The sequence below is a fragment of the Mchenga conophoros genome, linkage group LG18 (assembly GCF_057382185.1).
Source record: "Mchenga conophoros isolate Kocher_MC1m ecotype Shallow Benthic linkage group LG18, M_conophoros_male_GT1.1, whole genome shotgun sequence".
NCBI lineage: Eukaryota > Metazoa > Chordata > Actinopteri > Cichliformes > Cichlidae > Mchenga > Mchenga conophoros.
The window spans coordinates 4,382,965-4,402,371 of record NC_140543.1 but is presented as its reverse complement, the minus strand read 5'-3'; the positions used below and the strand labels follow the sequence as shown (position 1 = coordinate 4,402,371).

At 47.6% G+C, this 19,407-nt stretch overlaps 19 non-coding genes across 19 annotated transcripts; all 19 read left to right on the top strand.

Annotated features, from left to right (window-relative positions):
* The first annotated feature begins 818 nt into the window (after window positions 1-818).
* LOC146552944 (U1 spliceosomal RNA) lies at window positions 819-982 on the top strand. Its single transcript, XR_014889790.1, has one exon. It is a non-coding gene; the product is annotated as a U1 spliceosomal RNA (small nuclear RNA).
* Window positions 983-1,829: 847 nt separating this feature from the next.
* On the top strand, window positions 1,830-1,993 carry LOC146552943 (U1 spliceosomal RNA). Its single transcript, XR_014889779.1, has one exon. It is a non-coding gene; the product is annotated as a U1 spliceosomal RNA (small nuclear RNA).
* Window positions 1,994-2,851: 858 nt separating this feature from the next.
* On the top strand, window positions 2,852-3,015 carry LOC146552942 (U1 spliceosomal RNA). The gene has a single exon (XR_014889768.1). It is a non-coding gene; the product is annotated as a U1 spliceosomal RNA (small nuclear RNA).
* An 849-nt stretch (window positions 3,016-3,864) lies between these two features.
* Window positions 3,865-4,028, top strand: LOC146552941 (U1 spliceosomal RNA). Its single transcript, XR_014889756.1, has one exon. It is a non-coding gene; the product is annotated as a U1 spliceosomal RNA (small nuclear RNA).
* An 858-nt stretch (window positions 4,029-4,886) lies between these two features.
* Window positions 4,887-5,050, top strand: LOC146552940 (U1 spliceosomal RNA). The gene has a single exon (XR_014889745.1). It is a non-coding gene; the product is annotated as a U1 spliceosomal RNA (small nuclear RNA).
* An 858-nt stretch (window positions 5,051-5,908) lies between these two features.
* On the top strand, window positions 5,909-6,072 carry LOC146552939 (U1 spliceosomal RNA). The gene has a single exon (XR_014889734.1). It is a non-coding gene; the product is annotated as a U1 spliceosomal RNA (small nuclear RNA).
* Window positions 6,073-6,930: 858 nt separating this feature from the next.
* Window positions 6,931-7,094, top strand: LOC146552938 (U1 spliceosomal RNA). Its single transcript, XR_014889723.1, has one exon. It is a non-coding gene; the product is annotated as a U1 spliceosomal RNA (small nuclear RNA).
* Window positions 7,095-7,952: 858 nt separating this feature from the next.
* LOC146552937 (U1 spliceosomal RNA) lies at window positions 7,953-8,116 on the top strand. Its single transcript, XR_014889812.1, has one exon. It is a non-coding gene; the product is annotated as a U1 spliceosomal RNA (small nuclear RNA).
* An 849-nt stretch (window positions 8,117-8,965) lies between these two features.
* On the top strand, window positions 8,966-9,129 carry LOC146552936 (U1 spliceosomal RNA). The gene has a single exon (XR_014889717.1). It is a non-coding gene; the product is annotated as a U1 spliceosomal RNA (small nuclear RNA).
* Window positions 9,130-9,987: 858 nt separating this feature from the next.
* On the top strand, window positions 9,988-10,151 carry LOC146552935 (U1 spliceosomal RNA). The gene has a single exon (XR_014889706.1). It is a non-coding gene; the product is annotated as a U1 spliceosomal RNA (small nuclear RNA).
* An 858-nt stretch (window positions 10,152-11,009) lies between these two features.
* On the top strand, window positions 11,010-11,173 carry LOC146552934 (U1 spliceosomal RNA). The gene has a single exon (XR_014889695.1). It is a non-coding gene; the product is annotated as a U1 spliceosomal RNA (small nuclear RNA).
* An 845-nt stretch (window positions 11,174-12,018) lies between these two features.
* LOC146552933 (U1 spliceosomal RNA) lies at window positions 12,019-12,182 on the top strand. The gene has a single exon (XR_014889684.1). It is a non-coding gene; the product is annotated as a U1 spliceosomal RNA (small nuclear RNA).
* An 858-nt stretch (window positions 12,183-13,040) lies between these two features.
* LOC146552932 (U1 spliceosomal RNA) lies at window positions 13,041-13,204 on the top strand. Its single transcript, XR_014889672.1, has one exon. It is a non-coding gene; the product is annotated as a U1 spliceosomal RNA (small nuclear RNA).
* Window positions 13,205-14,053: 849 nt separating this feature from the next.
* On the top strand, window positions 14,054-14,217 carry LOC146552931 (U1 spliceosomal RNA). The gene has a single exon (XR_014889661.1). It is a non-coding gene; the product is annotated as a U1 spliceosomal RNA (small nuclear RNA).
* Window positions 14,218-15,075: 858 nt separating this feature from the next.
* On the top strand, window positions 15,076-15,239 carry LOC146552930 (U1 spliceosomal RNA). Its single transcript, XR_014889854.1, has one exon. It is a non-coding gene; the product is annotated as a U1 spliceosomal RNA (small nuclear RNA).
* Window positions 15,240-16,097: 858 nt separating this feature from the next.
* LOC146552929 (U1 spliceosomal RNA) lies at window positions 16,098-16,261 on the top strand. Its single transcript, XR_014889820.1, has one exon. It is a non-coding gene; the product is annotated as a U1 spliceosomal RNA (small nuclear RNA).
* Window positions 16,262-17,119: 858 nt separating this feature from the next.
* On the top strand, window positions 17,120-17,283 carry LOC146552928 (U1 spliceosomal RNA). Its single transcript, XR_014889843.1, has one exon. It is a non-coding gene; the product is annotated as a U1 spliceosomal RNA (small nuclear RNA).
* An 858-nt stretch (window positions 17,284-18,141) lies between these two features.
* Window positions 18,142-18,305, top strand: LOC146552927 (U1 spliceosomal RNA). The gene has a single exon (XR_014889819.1). It is a non-coding gene; the product is annotated as a U1 spliceosomal RNA (small nuclear RNA).
* Window positions 18,306-19,163: 858 nt separating this feature from the next.
* LOC146552926 (U1 spliceosomal RNA) lies at window positions 19,164-19,327 on the top strand. The gene has a single exon (XR_014889823.1). It is a non-coding gene; the product is annotated as a U1 spliceosomal RNA (small nuclear RNA).
* The last annotated feature ends 80 nt before the right edge of the window (window positions 19,328-19,407 follow it).

Here is a 19,407-nt window from a genome sequence, read left to right as displayed (position 1 = left end):
TGTATCCCAATTCAGGGTCTGCAGCCTTAAAGGCCGCATTTTAAGGCCGATTACTTCACCGTGAGGCGACAAAGGCTGTCCCAATTCGAAGGCTGCTCGAAATGCGGCCCTCAAATGCGTCCTTCATTTCCCTGAATTTTAAGGACGTGGCGGAGTAGACTTCGCGGCCCAACATATCCCAGAATGCATAGCGCCGCAGTGGGTGTGGATAATTTTGCCGAAAAAAAACGGCGGACGAGGGGCAGCCGAAGAGTAAACTTTAAGTAAGTACTGAATATTATGTCACTTATTTATGTGCAAATGTTTAATAACGAAGAACATGAAAACATTACTGTTGGCCACATGTCGGCAAAGTTATGCGACATTAGTGACGTTTGTACTAACTTGGTTTTAAAGCCTTTACTTTAAAAAAAAATACGCCGTTCAATAGCTGACCTTAATCTTACAGAGAATGATCAAAGCTCATGAAACCAAACAAACAAATGATTTTCTCCTTCAATTCCTTCAAACAATGCTGTATGTAGCGTTTCCAGCTGTTAGTATCATGGTTGCTAGGCAACCTGGGCATCGCAACGGAGGCTAGACCGTCACATTTCACAAGCCTCGCACTTCCGGGCCTTAGCGGTCTTTAAGTACGCGGCCCTTGAGGATCGTTGAGGCTGCGTACTTTAAGGCTGCAGACCCTGAATTGGGATACAGCCGATGTGTCTGCTCTTCTCTCGGTGTGCCCTTTAAACTGGCACAAAATGTGTGTTAGGCACCATCAGCCAGAGTGCTGGATGTGGAAAGGGGACCCCTGTCTCCCACGCTGGCAACTCATACTTACCTGGCAGGGGAGATACCATGATCACGAAGGTGGTTCACCCAGGGCGAGGCTCAACCATTGCACTGCGGTTGTGCTGACCCCTGTGAATTCCCCAAATGCGGGAATCTCAACTGCATAATTTGTGGTAGTGGGGGACTGCGTTCGCGCTCTCCCCTCACTCTTGTGTTCAAAAGCAAAGATCCATGGCTGTATCCCAATTCAGGGTCTGCAGCCTTAAAGGCCGCATTTTAAGGCCGATTACTTCACCGTGAGGCGACAAAAGCTGTCCCAATTCGAAGGCTGCTCGAAATGCGGCCCTCAAATGCGTCCTTCATTTCCCTGAATTTTAAGGACGTGGCGGAGTAGACTTCGCGGCCCAACATATCCCAGAATGCATAGCGCCGCAGTGGGTGTGGATAATTTTGCTGAAAAAAAACGGCGGACGAGGGGCAGCCGAAGAGTAAACTTTAAGTAAGTACTGAATATTATGTCACTTATTTATGTGCAAATGTTTAATAACGAAGAACATGAAAACATTACTGTTGGCCACATGTCGGCAAAGTTATGCGACATTAGTGACGTTTGTACTAACTTGGTTTTAAAGCCTTTACTTTAAAAAAAAATACGCCGTTCAATAGCTGACCTTAATCTTACAGAGAATGATCAAAGCTCATGTAGAAACAAACAAATGATTTTCTCCTTCAATTCCTTCAAACAATGCTGTATGTAGCGTTTCCAGCTGTTAGTATCATGGTTGCTAGGCAACCTGGGCATCGCAACGGAGGCTAGACCGTCACATTTCACAAGCCTCGCACTTCCGGGCCTTAGCGGTCTTTAAGTACGCGGCCCTTGAGGATCGTTGAGGCTGCGTACTTTAAGGCTGCAGACCCTGAATTGGGATACAGCCGATGTGTCTGCTCTTCTCTCGGTGTGCCCTTTAAACTGGCACAAAATGTGTGTTAGGCACCATCAGCCAGAGTGCTGGATGTGGAAAGGGGACCCCTGTCTCCCACGCTGGCAACTCATACTTACCTGGCAGGGGAGATACCATGATCACGAAGGTGGTTCACCCAGGGCGAGGCTCAACCATTGCACTGCGGTTGTGCTGACCCCTGTGAATTCCCCAAATGCGGGAATCTCAACTGCATAATTTGTGGTAGTGGGGGACTGCGTTCGCGCTCTCCCCTCACTCTTGTGTTCAAAAGCAAAGATCCATGGCTGTATCCCAATTCAGGGTCTGCAGCCTTAAAGGCCGCATTTTAAGGCCGATTACTTCACCGTGAGGCGACAAAGGCTGTCCCAATTCGAAGGCTGCTCGAAATGCGGCCCTCAAATGCGTCCTTCATTTCCCTGAATTTTAAGGACGTGGCGGTGTAGACTTCGCGGCCCAACATATCCCAGAATGCATAGCGCCGCAGTGGGTGTGGATAATTTTGCCAAAAAAAAACGGCGGACGAGGGGCAGCCGAAGAGTAAACTTTAAGTAAGTACTGAATATTATGTCACTTATTTATGTGCAAATGTTTAATAACGAAGAACATGAAAACATTACTGTTGGCCACATGTCGGCAAAGTTATGCGACATTAGTGACGTTTGTACTAACTTGGTTTTAAAGCCTTTACTTTAAAAAAAAATACGCCGTTCAATAGCTGACCTTAATCTTACAGAGAATGATCAAAGCTCATGTAGAAACAAACAAACAAATGAACAAAAGATTTTCTCCTTCAATTCCTTCAAACAATGCTGTATGTAGCGTTTCCAGCTGTTAGTATCATGGTTGCTAGGCAACCTGGGCATCGCAACGGAGGCTAGACCGTCACATTTCACAAGCCTCGCACTTCCGGCCTTAGTGGTCTTTAAGTACGCGGCCCTTGAGGATCGTTGAGGCTGCGTACTTTAAGGCTGCAGACCCTGAATTGGGATACAGCCGATGTGTCTGCTCTTCTCTCGGTGTGCCCTTTAAACTGGCACAAAATGTGTGTTAGGCACCATCAGCCAGAGTGCTGGATGTGGAAAGGGGACCCCTGTCTCCCACGCTGGCAACTCATACTTACCTGGCAGGGGAGATACCATGATCACGAAGGTGGTTCACCCAGGGCGAGGCTCAACCATTGCACTGCGGTTGTGCTGACCCCTGTGAATTCCCCAAATGCGGGAATCTCAACTGCATAATTTGTGGTAGTGGGGGACTGCGTTCGCGCTCTCCCCTCACTCTTGTGTTCAAAAGCAAAGATCCATGGCTGTATCCCAATTCAGGGTCTGCAGCCTTAAAGGCCGCATTTTAAGGCCGATTACTTCACCGTGAGGCGACAAAGGCTGTCCCAATTCGAAGGCTGCTCGAAATGCGGCCCTCAAATGCGTCCTTCATTTCCCTGAATTTTAAGGACGTGGCGGAGTAGACTTCGCGGCCCAACATATCCCAGAATGCATAGCGCCGCAGTGGGTGTGGATAATTTTGCCGAAAAAAAACGGCGGACGAGGGGCAGCCGAAGAGTAAACTTTAAGTAAGTACTGAATATTATGTCACTTATTTATGTGCAAATGTTTAATAACGAAGAACATGAAAACATTACTGTTGGCCACATGTCGGCAAAGTTATGCGACATTAGTGACGTTTGTACTAACTTGGTTTTAAAGCCTTTACTTTAAAAAAAAATACGCCGTTCAATAGCTGACCTTAATCTTACAGAGAATGATCAAAGCTCATGAAACCAAACAAACAAATGATTTTCTCCTTCAATTCCTTCAAACAATGCTGTATGTAGCGTTTCCAGCTGTTAGTATCATGGTTGCTAGGCAACCTGGGCATCGCAACGGAGGCTAGACCGTCACATTTCACAAGCCTCGCACTTCCGGGCCTTAGCGGTCTTTAAGTACGCGGCCCTTGAGGATCGTTGAGGCTGCGTACTTTAAGGCTGCAGACCCTGAATTGGGATACAGCCGATGTGTCTGCTCTTCTCTCGGTGTGCCCTTTAAACTGGCACAAAATGTGTGTTAGGCACCATCAGCCAGAGTGCTGGATGTGGAAAGGGGACCCCTGTCTCCCACGCTGGCAACTCATACTTACCTGGCAGGGGAGATACCATGATCACGAAGGTGGTTCACCCAGGGCGAGGCTCAACCATTGCACTGCGGTTGTGCTGACCCCTGTGAATTCCCCAAATGCGGGAATCTCAACTGCATAATTTGTGGTAGTGGGGGACTGCGTTCGCGCTCTCCCCTCACTCTTGTGTTCAAAAGCAAAGATCCATGGCTGTATCCCAATTCAGGGTCTGCAGCCTTAAAGGCCGCATTTTAAGGCCGATTACTTCACCGTGAGGCGACAAAGGCTGTCCCAATTCGAAGGCTGCTCGAAATGCGGCCCTCAAATGCGTCCTTCATTTCCCTGAATTTTAAGGACGTGGCGGTGTAGACTTCGCGGCCCAGCATATCCCAGAATGCATAGCGCCGCAGTGGGTGTGGATAATTTTGCCGAAAAAAAACGGCGGACGAGGGGCAGCCGAAGAGTAAACTTTAAGTAAGTACTGAATATTATGTCACTTATTTATGTGCAAATGTTTAATAACGAAGAACATGAAAACATTACTGTTGGCCACATGTCGGCAAAGTTATGCGACATTAGTGACGTTTGTACTAACTTGGTTTTAAAGCCTTTACTTTTAAAAAAAATACGCCGTTCAATAGCTGACCTTAATCTTACAGAGAATGATCAAAGCTCATGTAGAAACAAACAAACAAATGAACAAAAGATTTTCTCCTTCAATTCTTTCAAACAATGCTGTATGTAGCGTTTCCAGCTGTTAGTATCATGGTTGCTAGGCAACCTGGGCATCGCAACGGAGGCTAGACCGTCACATTTCACAAGCCTCGCACTTCCGGCCTTAGCGGTCTTTAAGTACGCGGCCCTTGAGGATCGTTGAGGCTGCGTACTTTAAGGCTGCAGACCCTGAATTGGGATACAGCCGATGTGTCTGCTCTTCTCTCGGTGTGCCCTTTAAACTGGCACAAAATGTGTGTTAGGCACCATCAGCCAGAGTGCTGGATGTGGAAAGGGGACCCCTGTCTCCCACGCTGGCAACTCATACTTACCTGGCAGGGGAGATACCATGATCACGAAGGTGGTTCACCCAGGGCGAGGCTCAACCATTGCACTGCGGTTGTGCTGACCCCTGTGAATTCCCCAAATGCGGGAATCTCAACTGCATAATTTGTGGTAGTGGGGGACTGCGTTCGCGCTCTCCCCTCACTCTTGTGTTCAAAAGCAAAGATCCATGGCTGTATCCCAATTCAGGGTCTGCAGCCTTAAAGGCCGCATTTTAAGGCCGATTACTTCACCGTGAGGCGACAAAGGCTGTCCCAATTCGAAGGCTGCTCGAAATGCGGCCCTCAAATGCGTCCTTCATTTCCCTGAATTTTAAGGACGTGGCGGTGTAGACTTCGCGGCCCAACATATCCCAGAATGCATAGCGCCGCAGTGGGTGTGGATAATTTTGCCAAAAAAAAACGGCGGACGAGGGGCAGCCGAAGAGTAAACTTTAAGTAAGTACTGAATATTATGTCACTTATTTATGTGCAAATGTTTAATAACGAAGAACATGAAAACATTACTGTTGGCCACATGTCGGCAAAGTTATGCGACATTAGTGACGTTTGTACTAACTTGGTTTTAAAGCCTTTACTTTTAAAAAAAATACGCCGTTCAATAGCTGACCTTAATCTTACAGAGAATGATCAAAGCTCATGTAGAAACAAACAAACAAATGAACAAAAGATTTTCTCCTTCAATTCCTTCAAACAATGCTGTATGTAGCGTTTCCAGCTGTTAGTATCATGGTTGCTAGGCAACCTGGGCATCGCAACGGAGGCTAGACCGTCACATTTCACAAGCCTCGCACTTCCGGCCTTAGCGGTCTTTAAGTACGCGGCCCTTGAGGATCGTTGAGGCTGCGTACTTTAAGGCTGCAGACCCTGAATTGGGATACAGCCGATGTGTCTGCTCTTCTCTCGGTGTGCCCTTTAAACTGGCACAAAATGTGTGTTAGGCACCATCAGCCAGAGTGCTGGATGTGGAAAGGGGACCCCTGTCTCCCACGCTGGCAACTCATACTTACCTGGCAGGGGAGATACCATGATCACGAAGGTGGTTCACCCAGGGCGAGGCTCAACCATTGCACTGCGGTTGTGCTGACCCCTGTGAATTCCCCAAATGCGGGAATCTCAACTGCATAATTTGTGGTAGTGGGGGACTGCGTTCGCGCTCTCCCCTCACTCTTGTGTTCAAAAGCAAAGATCCATGGCTGTATCCCAATTCAGGGTCTGCAGCCTTAAAGGCCGCATTTTAAGGCCGATTACTTCACCGTGAGGCGACAAAGGCTGTCCCAATTCGAAGGCTGCTCGAAATGCGGCCCTCAAATGCGTCCTTCATTTCCCTGAATTTTAAGGACGTGGCGGTGTAGACTTCGCGGCCCAACATATCCCAGAATGCATAGCGCCGCAGTGGGTGTGGATAATTTTGCCGAAAAAAAACGGCGGACGAGGGGCAGCCGAAGAGTAAACTTTAAGTAAGTACTGAATATTATGTCACTTATTTATGTGCAAATGTTTAATAACGAAGAACATGAAAACATTACTGTTGGCCACATGTCGGCAAAGTTATGCGACATTAGTGACGTTTGTACTAACTTGGTTTTAAAGCCTTTACTTTAAAAAAAAATACGCCGTTCAATAGCTGACCTTAATCTTACAGAGAATGATCAAAGCTCATGTAGAAACAAACAAACAAATGAACAAAAGATTTTCTCCTTCAATTCCTTCAAACAATGCTGTATGTAGCGTTTCCAGCTGTTAGTATCATGGTTGCTAGGCAACCTGGGCATCGCAACGGAGGCTAGACCGTCACATTTCACAAGCCTCGCACTTCCGGCCTTAGTGGTCTTTAAGTACGCGGCCCTTGAGGATCGTTGAGGCTGCGTACTTTAAGGCTGCAGACCCTGAATTGGGATACAGCCGATGTGTCTGCTCTTCTCTCGGTGTGCCCTTTAAACTGGCACAAAATGTGTGTTAGGCACCATCAGCCAGAGTGCTGGATGTGGAAAGGGGACCCCTGTCTCCCACGCTGGCAACTCATACTTACCTGGCAGGGGAGATACCATGATCACGAAGGTGGTTCACCCAGGGCGAGGCTCAACCATTGCACTGCGGTTGTGCTGACCCCTGTGAATTCCCCAAATGCGGGAATCTCAACTGCATAATTTGTGGTAGTGGGGGACTGCGTTCGCGCTCTCCCCTCACTCTTGTGTTCAAAAGCAAAGATCCATGGCTGTATCCCAATTCAGGGTCTGCAGCCTTAAAGGCCGCATTTTAAGGCCGATTACTTCACCGTGAGGCGACAAAGGCTGTCCCAATTCGAAGGCTGCTCGAAATGCGGCCCTCAAATGCGTCCTTCATTTCCCTGAATTTTAAGGACGTGGCGGAGTAGACTTCGCGGCCCAACATATCCCAGAATGCATAGCGCCGCAGTGGGTGTGGATAATTTTGCCGAAAAAAAACGGCGGACGAGGGGCAGCCGAAGAGTAAACTTTAAGTAAGTACTGAATATTATGTCACTTATTTATGTGCAAATGTTTAATAACGAAGAACATGAAAACATTACTGTTGGCCACATGTCGGCAAAGTTATGCGACATTAGTGACGTTTGTACTAACTTGGTTTTAAAGCCTTTACTTTAAAAAAAAATACGCCGTTCAATAGCTGACCTTAATCTTACAGAGAATGATCAAAGCTCATGTAGAAACAAACAAACAAATGAACAAAAGATTTTCTCCTTCAATTCCTTCAAACAATGCTGTATGTAGCGTTTCCAGCTGTTAGTATCATGGTTGCTAGGCAACCTGGGCATCGCAACGGAGGCTAGACCGTCACATTTCACAAGCCTCGCACTTCCGGCCTTAGTGGTCTTTAAGTACGCGGCCCTTGAGGATCGTTGAGGCTGCGTACTTTAAGGCTGCAGACCCTGAATTGGGATACAGCCGATGTGTCTGCTCTTCTCTCGGTGTGCCCTTTAAACTGGCACAAAATGTGTGTTAGGCACCATCAGCCAGAGTGCTGGATGTGGAAAGGGGACCCCTGTCTCCCACGCTGGCAACTCATACTTACCTGGCAGGGGAGATACCATGATCACGAAGGTGGTTCACCCAGGGCGAGGCTCAACCATTGCACTGCGGTTGTGCTGACCCCTGTGAATTCCCCAAATGCGGGAATCTCAACTGCATAATTTGTGGTAGTGGGGGACTGCGTTTGCGCTCTCCCCTCACTCTTGTGTTCAAAAGCAAAGATCCATGGCTGTATCCCAATTCAGGGTCTGCAGCCTTAAAGGCCGCATTTTAAGGCCGATTACTTCACCGTGAGGCGACAAAGGCTGTCCCAATTCGAAGGCTGCTCGAAATGCGGCCCTCAAATGCGTCCTTCATTTCCCTGAATTTTAAGGACGTGGCGGAGTAGACTTCGCGGCCCAACATATCCCAGAATGCATAGCGCCGCAGTGGGTGTGGATAATTTTGCCGAAAAAAAACGGCGGACGAGGGGCAGCCGAAGAGTAAACTTTAAGTAAGTACTGAATATTATGTCACTTATTTATGTGCAAATGTTTAATAACGAAGAACATGAAAACATTACTGTTGGCCACATGTCGGCAAAGTTATGCGACATTAGTGACGTTTGTACTAACTTGGTTTTAAAGCCTTTACTTTAAAAAAAAATACGCCGTTCAATAGCTGACCTTAATCTTACAGAGAATGATCAAAGCTCATGAAACCAAACAAACAAATGATTTTCTCCTTCAATTCCTTCAAACAATGCTGTATGTAGCGTTTCCAGCTGTTAGTATCATGGTTGCTAGGCAACCTGGGCATCGCAACGGAGGCTAGACCGTCACATTTCACAAGCCTCGCACTTCCGGGCCTTAGCGGTCTTTAAGTACGCGGCCCTTGAGGATCGTTGAGGCTGCGTACTTTAAGGCTGCAGACCCTGAATTGGGATACAGCCGATGTGTCTGCTCTTCTCTCGGTGTGCCCTTTAAACTGGCACAAAATGTGTGTTAGGCACCATCAGCCAGAGTGCTGGATGTGGAAAGGGGACCCCTGTCTCCCACGCTGGCAACTCATACTTACCTGGCAGGGGAGATACCATGATCACGAAGGTGGTTCACCCAGGGCGAGGCTCAACCATTGCACTGCGGTTGTGCTGACCCCTGTGAATTCCCCAAATGCGGGAATCTCAACTGCATAATTTGTGGTAGTGGGGGACTGCGTTCGCGCTCTCCCCTCACTCTTGTGTTCAAAAGCAAAGATCCATGGCTGTATCCCAATTCAGGGTCTGCAGCCTTAAAGGCCGCATTTTAAGGCCGATTACTTCACCGTGAGGCGACAAAGGCTGTCCCAATTCGAAGGCTGCTCGAAATGCGGCCCTCAAATGCGTCCTTCATTTCCCTGAATTTTAAGGACGTGGCGGAGTAGACTTCGCGGCCCAACATATCCCAGAATGCATAGCGCCGCAGTGGGTGTGGATAATTTTGCTGAAAAAAAACGGCGGACGAGGGGCAGCCGAAGAGTAAACTTTAAGTAAGTACTGAATATTATGTCACTTATTTATGTGCAAATGTTTAATAACGAAGAACATGAAAACATTACTGTTGGCCACATGTCGGCAAAGTTATGCGACATTAGTGACGTTTGTACTAACTTGGTTTTAAAGCCTTTACTTTAAAAAAAAATACGCCGTTCAATAGCTGACCTTAATCTTACAGAGAATGATCAAAGCTCATGTAGAAACAAACAAACAAATGAACAAAAGATTTTCTCCTTCAATTCCTTCAAACAATGCTGTATGTAGCGTTTCCAGCTGTTAGTATCATAGTTGCTAGGCAACCTGGGCATCGCAACGGAGGCTAGACCGTCACATTTCACAAGCCTCGCACTTCCGGCCTTAGCGGTCTTTAAGTACGCGGCCCTTGAGGATCGTTGAGGCTGCGTACTTTAAGGCTGCAGACCCTGAATTGGGATACAGCCGATGTGTCTGCTCTTCTCTCGGTGTGCCCTTTAAACTGGCACAAAATGTGTGTTAGGCACCATCAGCCAGAGTGCTGGATGTGGAAAGGGGACCCCTGTCTCCCACGCTGGCAACTCATACTTACCTGGCAGGGGAGATACCATGATCACGAAGGTGGTTCACCCAGGGCGAGGCTCAACCATTGCACTGCGGTTGTGCTGACCCCTGTGAATTCCCCAAATGCGGGAATCTCAACTGCATAATTTGTGGTAGTGGGGGACTGCGTTCGCGCTCTCCCCTCACTCTTGTGTTCAAAAGCAAAGATCCATGGCTGTATCCCAATTCAGGGTCTGCAGCCTTAAAGGCCGCATTTTAAGGCCGATTACTTCACCGTGAGGCGACAAAGGCTGTCCCAATTCGAAGGCTGCTCGAAATGCGGCCCTCAAATGCGTCCTTCATTTCCCTGAATTTTAAGGACGTGGCGGTGTAGACTTCGCGGCCCAACATATCCCAGAATGCATAGCGCCGCAGTGGGTGTGGATAATTTTGCCAAAAAAAAACGGCGGACGAGGGGCAGCCGAAGAGTAAACTTTAAGTAAGTACTGAATATTATGTCACTTATTTATGTGCAAATGTTTAATAACGAAGAACATGAAAACATTACTGTTGGCCACATGTCGGCAAAGTTATGCGACATTAGTGACGTTTGTACTAACTTGGTTTTAAAGCCTTTACTTTAAAAAAAAATACGCCGTTCAATAGCTGACCTTAATCTTACAGAGAATGATCAAAGCTCATGTAGAAACAAACAAACAAATGAACAAAAGATTTTCTCCTTCAATTCCTTCAAACAATGCTGTATGTAGCGTTTCCAGCTGTTAGTATCATGGTTGCTAGGCAACCTGGGCATCGCAACGGAGGCTAGACCGTCACATTTCACAAGCCTCGCACTTCCGGCCTTAGTGGTCTTTAAGTACGCGGCCCTTGAGGATCGTTGAGGCTGCGTACTTTAAGGCTGCAGACCCTGAATTGGGATACAGCCGATGTGTCTGCTCTTCTCTCGGTGTGCCCTTTAAACTGGCACAAAATGTGTGTTAGGCACCATCAGCCAGAGTGCTGGATGTGGAAAGGGGACCCCTGTCTCCCACGCTGGCAACTCATACTTACCTGGCAGGGGAGATACCATGATCACGAAGGTGGTTCACCCAGGGCGAGGCTCAACCATTGCACTGCGGTTGTGCTGACCCCTGTGAATTCCCCAAATGCGGGAATCTCAACTGCATAATTTGTGGTAGTGGGGGACTGCGTTCGCGCTCTCCCCTCACTCTTGTGTTCAAAAGCAAAGATCCATGGCTGTATCCCAATTCAGGGTCTGCAGCCTTAAAGGCCGCATTTTAAGGCCGATTACTTCACCGTGAGGCGACAAAGGCTGTCCCAATTCGAAGGCTGCTCGAAATGCGGCCCTCAAATGCGTCCTTCATTTCCCTGAATTTTAAGGACGTGGCGGAGTAGACTTCGCGGCCCAACATATCCCAGAATGCATAGCGCCGCAGTGGGTGTGGATAATTTTGCCGAAAAAAAACGGCAGACGAGGGGCAGCCGAAGAGTAAACTTTAAGTACTGAATATTATGTCACTTATTTATGTGCAAATGTTTAATAACGAAGAACATGAAAACATTACTGTTGGCCACATGTCGGCAAAGTTATGCGACATTAGTGACGTTTGTACTAACTTGGTTTTAAAGCCTTTACTTTAAAAAAAAATACGCCGTTCAATAGCTGACCTTAATCTTACAGAGAATGATCAAAGCTCATGAAACCAAACAAACAAATGATTTTCTCCTTCAATTCCTTCAAACAATGCTGTATGTAGCGTTTCCAGCTGTTAGTATCATGGTTGCTAGGCAACCTGGGCATCGCAACGGAGGCTAGACCGTCACATTTCACAAGCCTCGCACTTCCGGGCCTTAGCGGTCTTTAAGTACGCGGCCCTTGAGGATCGTTGAGGCTGCGTACTTTAAGGCTGCAGACCCTGAATTGGGATACAGCCGATGTGTCTGCTCTTCTCTCGGTGTGCCCTTTAAACTGGCACAAAATGTGTGTTAGGCACCATCAGCCAGAGTGCTGGATGTGGAAAGGGGACCCCTGTCTCCCACGCTGGCAACTCATACTTACCTGGCAGGGGAGATACCATGATCACGAAGGTGGTTCACCCAGGGCGAGGCTCAACCATTGCACTGCGGTTGTGCTGACCCCTGTGAATTCCCCAAATGCGGGAATCTCAACTGCATAATTTGTGGTAGTGGGGGACTGCGTTCGCGCTCTCCCCTCACTCTTGTGTTCAAAAGCAAAGATCCATGGCTGTATCCCAATTCAGGGTCTGCAGCCTTAAAGGCCGCATTTTAAGGCCGATTACTTCACCGTGAGGCGACAAAGGCTGTCCCAATTCGAAGGCTGCTCGAAATGCGGCCCTCAAATGCGTCCTTCATTTCCCTGAATTTTAAGGACGTGGCGGAGTAGACTTCGCGGCCCAACATATCCCAGAATGCATAGCGCCGCAGTGGGTGTGGATAATTTTGCTGAAAAAAAACGGCGGACGAGGGGCAGCCGAAGAGTAAACTTTAAGTAAGTACTGAATATTATGTCACTTATTTATGTGCAAATGTTTAATAACGAAGAACATGAAAACATTACTGTTGGCCACATGTCGGCAAAGTTATGCGACATTAGTGACGTTTGTACTAACTTGGTTTTAAAGCCTTTACTTTAAAAAAAAATACGCCGTTCAATAGCTGACCTTAATCTTACAGAGAATGATCAAAGCTCATGTAGAAACAAACAAACAAATGAACAAAAGATTTTCTCCTTCAATTCCTTCAAACAATGCTGTATGTAGCGTTTCCAGCTGTTAGTATCATGGTTGCTAGGCAACCTGGGCATCGCAACGGAGGCTAGACCGTCACATTTCACAAGCCTCGCACTTCCGGCCTTAGTGGTCTTTAAGTACGCGGCCCTTGAGGATCGTTGAGGCTGCGTACTTTAAGGCTGCAGACCATGAATTGGGATACAGCCGATGTGTCTGCTCTTCTCTCGGTGTGCCCTTTAAACTGGCACAAAATGTGTGTTAGGCACCATCAGCCAGAGTGCTGGATGTGGAAAGGGGACCCCTGTCTCCCACGCTGGCAACTCATACTTACCTGGCAGGGGAGATACCATGATCACGAAGGTGGTTCACCCAGGGCGAGGCTCAACCATTGCACTGCGGTTGTGCTGACCCCTGTGAATTCCCCAAATGCGGGAATCTCAACTGCATAATTTGTGGTAGTGGGGGACTGCGTTCGCGCTCTCCCCTCACTCTTGTGTTCAAAAGCAAAGATCCATGGCTGTATCCCAATTCAGGGTCTGCAGCCTTAAAGGCCGCATTTTAAGGCCGATTACTTCACCGTGAGGCGACAAAGGCTGTCCCAATTCGAAGGCTGCTCGAAATGCGGCCCTCAAATGCGTCCTTCATTTCCCTGAATTTTAAGGACGTGGCGGAGTAGACTTCGCGGCCCAACATATCCCAGAATGCATAGCGCCGCAGTGGGTGTGGATAATTTTGCCGAAAAAAAACGGCAGACGAGGGGCAGCCGAAGAGTAAACTTTAAGTAAGTACTGAATATTATGTCACTTATTTATGTGCAAATGTTTAATAACGAAGAACATGAAAACATTACTGTTGGCCACATGTCGGCAAAGTTATGCGACATTAGTGACGTTTGTACTAACTTGGTTTTAAAGCCTTTACTTTAAAAAAAAATACGCCGTTCAATAGCTGACCTTAATCTTACAGAGAATGATCAAAGCTCATGAAACCAAACAAACAAATGATTTTCTCCTTCAATTCCTTCAAACAATGCTGTATGTAGCGTTTCCAGCTGTTAGTATCATGGTTGCTAGGCAACCTGGGCATCGCAACGGAGGCTAGACCGTCACATTTCACAAGCCTCGCACTTCCGGGCCTTAGCGGTCTTTAAGTACGCGGCCCTTGAGGATCGTTGAGGCTGCGTACTTTAAGGCTGCAGACCCTGAATTGGGATACAGCCGATGTGTCTGCTCTTCTCTCGGTGTGCCCTTTAAACTGGCACAAAATGTGTGTTAGGCACCATCAGCCAGAGTGCTGGATGTGGAAAGGGGACCCCTGTCTCCCACGCTGGCAACTCATACTTACCTGGCAGGGGAGATACCATGATCACGAAGGTGGTTCACCCAGGGCGAGGCTCAACCATTGCACTGCGGTTGTGCTGACCCCTGTGAATTCCCCAAATGCGGGAATCTCAACTGCATAATTTGTGGTAGTGGGGGACTGCGTTCGCGCTCTCCCCTCACTCTTGTGTTCAAAAGCAAAGATCCATGGCTGTATCCCAATTCAGGGTCTGCAGCCTTAAAGGCCGCATTTTAAGGCCGATTACTTCACCGTGAGGCGACAAAGGCTGTCCCAATTCGAAGGCTGCTCGAAATGCGGCCCTCAAATGCGTCCTTCATTTCCCTGAATTTTAAGGACGTGGCGGTGTAGACTTCGCGGCCCAGCATATCCCAGAATGCATAGCGCCGCAGTGGGTGTGGATAATTTTGCCGAAAAAAAACGGCGGACGAGGGGCAGCCGAAGAGTAAACTTTAAGTAAGTACTGAATATTATGTCACTTATTTATGTGCAAATGTTTAATAACGAAGAACATGAAAACATTACTGTTGGCCACATGTCGGCAAAGTTATGCGACATTAGTGACGTTTGTACTAACTTGGTTTTAAAGCCTTTACTTTTAAAAAAAATACGCCGTTCAATAGCTGACCTTAATCTTACAGAGAATGATCAAAGCTCATGTAGAAACAAACAAACAAATGAACAAAAGATTTTCTCCTTCAATTCTTTCAAACAATGCTGTATGTAGCGTTTCCAGCTGTTAGTATCATGGTTGCTAGGCAACCTGGGCATCGCAACGGAGGCTAGACCGTCACATTTCACAAGCCTCGCACTTCCGGCCTTAGCGGTCTTTAAGTACGCGGCCCTTGAGGATCGTTGAGGCTGCGTACTTTAAGGCTGCAGACCCTGAATTGGGATACAGCCGATGTGTCTGCTCTTCTCTCGGTGTGCCCTTTAAACTGGCACAAAATGTGTGTTAGGCACCATCAGCCAGAGTGCTGGATGTGGAAAGGGGACCCCTGTCTCCCACGCTGGCAACTCATACTTACCTGGCAGGGGAGATACCATGATCACGAAGGTGGTTCACCCAGGGCGAGGCTCAACCATTGCACTGCGGTTGTGCTGACCCCTGTGAATTCCCCAAATGCGGGAATCTCAACTGCATAATTTGTGGTAGTGGGGGACTGCGTTCGCGCTCTCCCCTCACTCTTGTGTTCAAAAGCAAAGATCCATGGCTGTATCCCAATTCAGGGTCTGCAGCCTTAAAGGCCGCATTTTAAGGCCGATTACTTCACCGTGAGGCGACAAAGGCTGTCCCAATTCGAAGGCTGCTCGAAATGCGGCCCTCAAATGCGTCCTTCATTTCCCTGAATTTTAAGGACGTGGCGGTGTAGACTTCGCGGCCCAACATATCCCAGAATGCATAGCGCCGCAGTGGGTGTGGATAATTTTGCCAAAAAAAAACGGCGGACGAGGGGCAGCCGAAGAGTAAACTTTAAGTAAGTACTGAATATTATGTCACTTATTTATGTGCAAATGTTTAATAACGAAGAACATGAAAACATTACTGTTGGCCACATGTCGGCAAAGTTATGCGACATTAGTGACGTTTGTACTAACTTGGTTTTAAAGCCTTTACTTTAAAAAAAAATACGCCGTTCAATAGCTGACCTTAATCTTACAGAGAATGATCAAAGCTCATGTAGAAACAAACAAACAAATGAACAAAAGATTTTCTCCTTCAATTCCTTCAAACAATGCTGTATGTAGCGTTTCCAGCTGTTAGTATCATAGTTGCTAGGCAACCTGGGCATCGCAACGGAGGCTAGACCGTCACATTTCACAAGCCTCGCACTTCCGGCCTTAGCGGTCTTTAAGTACGCGGCCCTTGAGGATCGTTGAGGCTGCGTACTTTAAGGCTGCAGACCCTGAATTGGGATACAGCCGATGTGTCTGCTCTTCTCTCGGTGTGCCCTTTAAACTGGCACAAAATGTGTGTTAGGCACCATCAGCCAGAGTGCTGGATGTGGAAAGGGGACCCCTGTCTCCCACGCTGGCAACTCATACTTACCTGGCAGGGGAGATACCATGATCACGAAGATGGTTCACCCAGGGCGTGGTTCAACCATTGCACTGCGGTTGTGCTGACCCCTGTGAATTCCCCAAATGCGGGAATCTCAACTGCATAATTTGTGGTAGTGGGGGACTGCGTTCGCGCTCTCCCCTCACTCTTGTGTTCAAAAGCAAAGATCCATGGCTGTATCCCAATTCAGGGTCTGCAGCCTTAAAGGCCGCATTTTAAGGCCGATTACTTCACCGTGAGGCGACAAAGGCTGTCCCAATTCGAAGGCTGCTCGAAATGCGGCCCTCAAATGCGTCCTTCATTTCCCTGAATTTTAAGGACGTGGCGGTGTAGACTTCGCGGCCCAGCATATCCCAGAATGCATAGCGCCGCAGTGGGTGTGGATAATTTTGCCGAAAAAAAACGGCGGACGAGGGGCAGCCGAAGAGTAAACTTTAAGTAAGTACTGAATATTATGTCACTTATTTATGTGCAAATGTTTAATAACGAAGAACATGAAAACATTACTGTTGGCCACATGTCGGCAAAGTTATGCGACATTAGTGACGTTTGTACTAACTTGGTTTTAAAGCCTTTACTTTTAAAAAAAATACGCCGTTCAATAGCTGACCTTAATCTTACAGAGAATGATCAAAGCTCATGTAGAAACAAACAAACAAATGAACAAAAGATTTTCTCCTTCAATTCCTTCAAACAATGCTGTATGTAGCGTTTCCAGCTGTTAGTATCATGGTTGCTAGGCAACCTGGGCATCGCAACGGAGGCTAGACCGTCACATTTCACAAGCCTCGCACTTCCGGCCTTAGCGGTCTTTAAGTACGCGGCCCTTGAGGATCGTTGAGGCTGCGTACTTTAAGGCTGCAGACCCTGAATTGGGATACAGCCGATGTGTCTGCTCTTCTCTCGGTGTGCCCTTTAAACTGGCACAAAATGTGTGTTAGGCACCATCAGCCAGAGTGCTGGATGTGGAAAGGGGACCCCTGTCTCCCACGCTGGCAACTCATACTTACCTGGCAGGGGAGATACCATGATCACGAAGGTGGTTCACCCAGGGCGAGGCTCAACCATTGCACTGCGGTTGTGCTGACCCCTGTGAATTCCCCAAATGCGGGAATCTCAACTGCATAATTTGTGGTAGTGGGGGACTGCGTTCGCGCTCTCCCCTCACTCTTGTGTTCAAAAGCAAAGATCCATGGCTGTATCCCAATTCAGGGTCTGCAGCCTTAAAGGCCGCATTTTAAGGCCGATTACTTCACCGTGAGGCGACAAAGGCTGTCCCAATTCGAAGGCTGCTCGAAATGCGGCCCTCAAATGCGTCCTTCATTTCCCTGAATTTTAAGGACGTGGCGGTGTAGACTTCGCGGCCCAACATATCCCAGAATGCATAGCGCCGCAGTGGGTGTGGATAATTTTGCCAAAAAAAAACGGCGGACGAGGGGCAGCCGAAGAGTAAACTTTAAGTAAGTACTGAATATTATGTCACTTATTTATGTGCAAATGTTTAATAACGAAGAACATGAAAACATTACTGTTGGCCACATGTCGGCAAAGTTATGCGACATTAGTGACGTTTGTACTAACTTGGTTTTAAAGCCTTTACTTTAAAAAAAAATACGCCGTTCAATAGCTGACCTTAATCTTACAGAGAATGATCAAAGCTCATGTAGAAACAAACAAACAAATGAACAAAAGATTTTCTCCTTCAATTCCTTCAAACAATGCTGTATGTAGCGTTTCCAGCTGTTAGTATCATAGTTGCTAGGCAACCTGGGCATCGCAACGGAGGCTAGACCGTCACATTTCACAAGCCTCGCACTTCCGGCCTTAGCGGTCTTTAAGTACGCGGCCCTTGAGGATCGTTGAGGCTGCGTACTTTAAGGCTGCAGACCCTGAATTGGGATACAGCCGATGTGTCTGCTCTTCTCTCGGTGTGCCCTTTAAACTGGCACAAAATGTGTGTTAGGCACCATCAGCCAGAGTGCTGGATGTGGAAAGGGGACCCCTGTCTCCCACGCTGGCAACTCATACTTACCTGGCAGGGGAGATACCATGATCACGAAGATGGTTCACCCAGGGCGTGGTTCAACCATTGCACTGCGGTTGTGCTGACCCCTGTGAATTCCCCAAATGCGGGAATCTCAACTGCATAATTTGTGGTAGTGGGGGACTGCGTTCGCGCTCTCCCCTCACTCTTGTGTTCAAAAGCAAAGATCCATGGCTGTATCCCAATTCAGGGTCTGCAGCCTTAAAGGCCGCATTTTAAGGCCGATTACTTCACCGTGAGGCGACAAAGGCTGTCCCAATTCGAAGGCTGCTCGAAATGCGGCCCTCAAATGCGTCCTTCATTTCCCTGAATTTTAAGGACGTGGCGGTGTAGACTTCGCGGCCCAGCATATCCCAGAATGCATAGCGCCGCAGTGGGTGTGGATAATTTTGCCGAAAAAAAACGGCGGACGAGGGGCAGCCGAAGAGTAAACTTTAAGTAAGTACTGAATATTATGTCACTTATTTATGTGCAAATGTTTAATAACGAAGAACATGAAAACATTACTGTTGGCCACATGTCGGCAAAGTTATGCGACATTAGTGACGTTTGTACTAACTTGGTTTTAAAGCCTTTACTTTTAAAAAAAATACGCCGTTCAATAGCTGACCTTAATCTTACAGAGAATGATCAAAGCTCATGTAGAAACAAACAAACAAATGAACAAAAGATTTTCTCCTTCAATTCCTTCAAACAATGCTGTATGTAGCGTTTCCAGCTGTTAGTATCATGGTTGCTAGGCAACCTGGGCATCGCAACGGAGGCTAGACCGTCACATTTCACAAGCCTCGCACTTCCGGCCTTAGCGGTCTTTAAGTACGCGGCCCTTGAGGATCGTTGAGGCTGCGTACTTTAAGGCTGCAGACCCTGAATTGGGATACAGCCGATGTGTCTGCTCTTCTCTCGGTGTGCCCTTTAAACTGGCACAAAATGTGTGTTAGGCACCATCAGCCAGAGTGCTGGATGTGGAAAGGGGACCCCTGTCTCCCACGCTGGCAACTCATACTTACCTGGCAGGGGAGATACCATGATCACGAAGGTGGTTCACCCAGGGCGAGGCTCAACCATTGCACTGCGGTTGTGCTGACCCCTGTGAATTCCCCAAATGCGGGAATCTCAACTGCATAATTTGTGGTAGTGGGGGACTGCGTTCGCGCTCTCCCCTCACTCTTGTGTTCAAAAGCAAAGATCCATGGCTGTATCCCAATTCAGGGTCTGCAGCCTTAAAGGCCGCATTTTAAGGCCG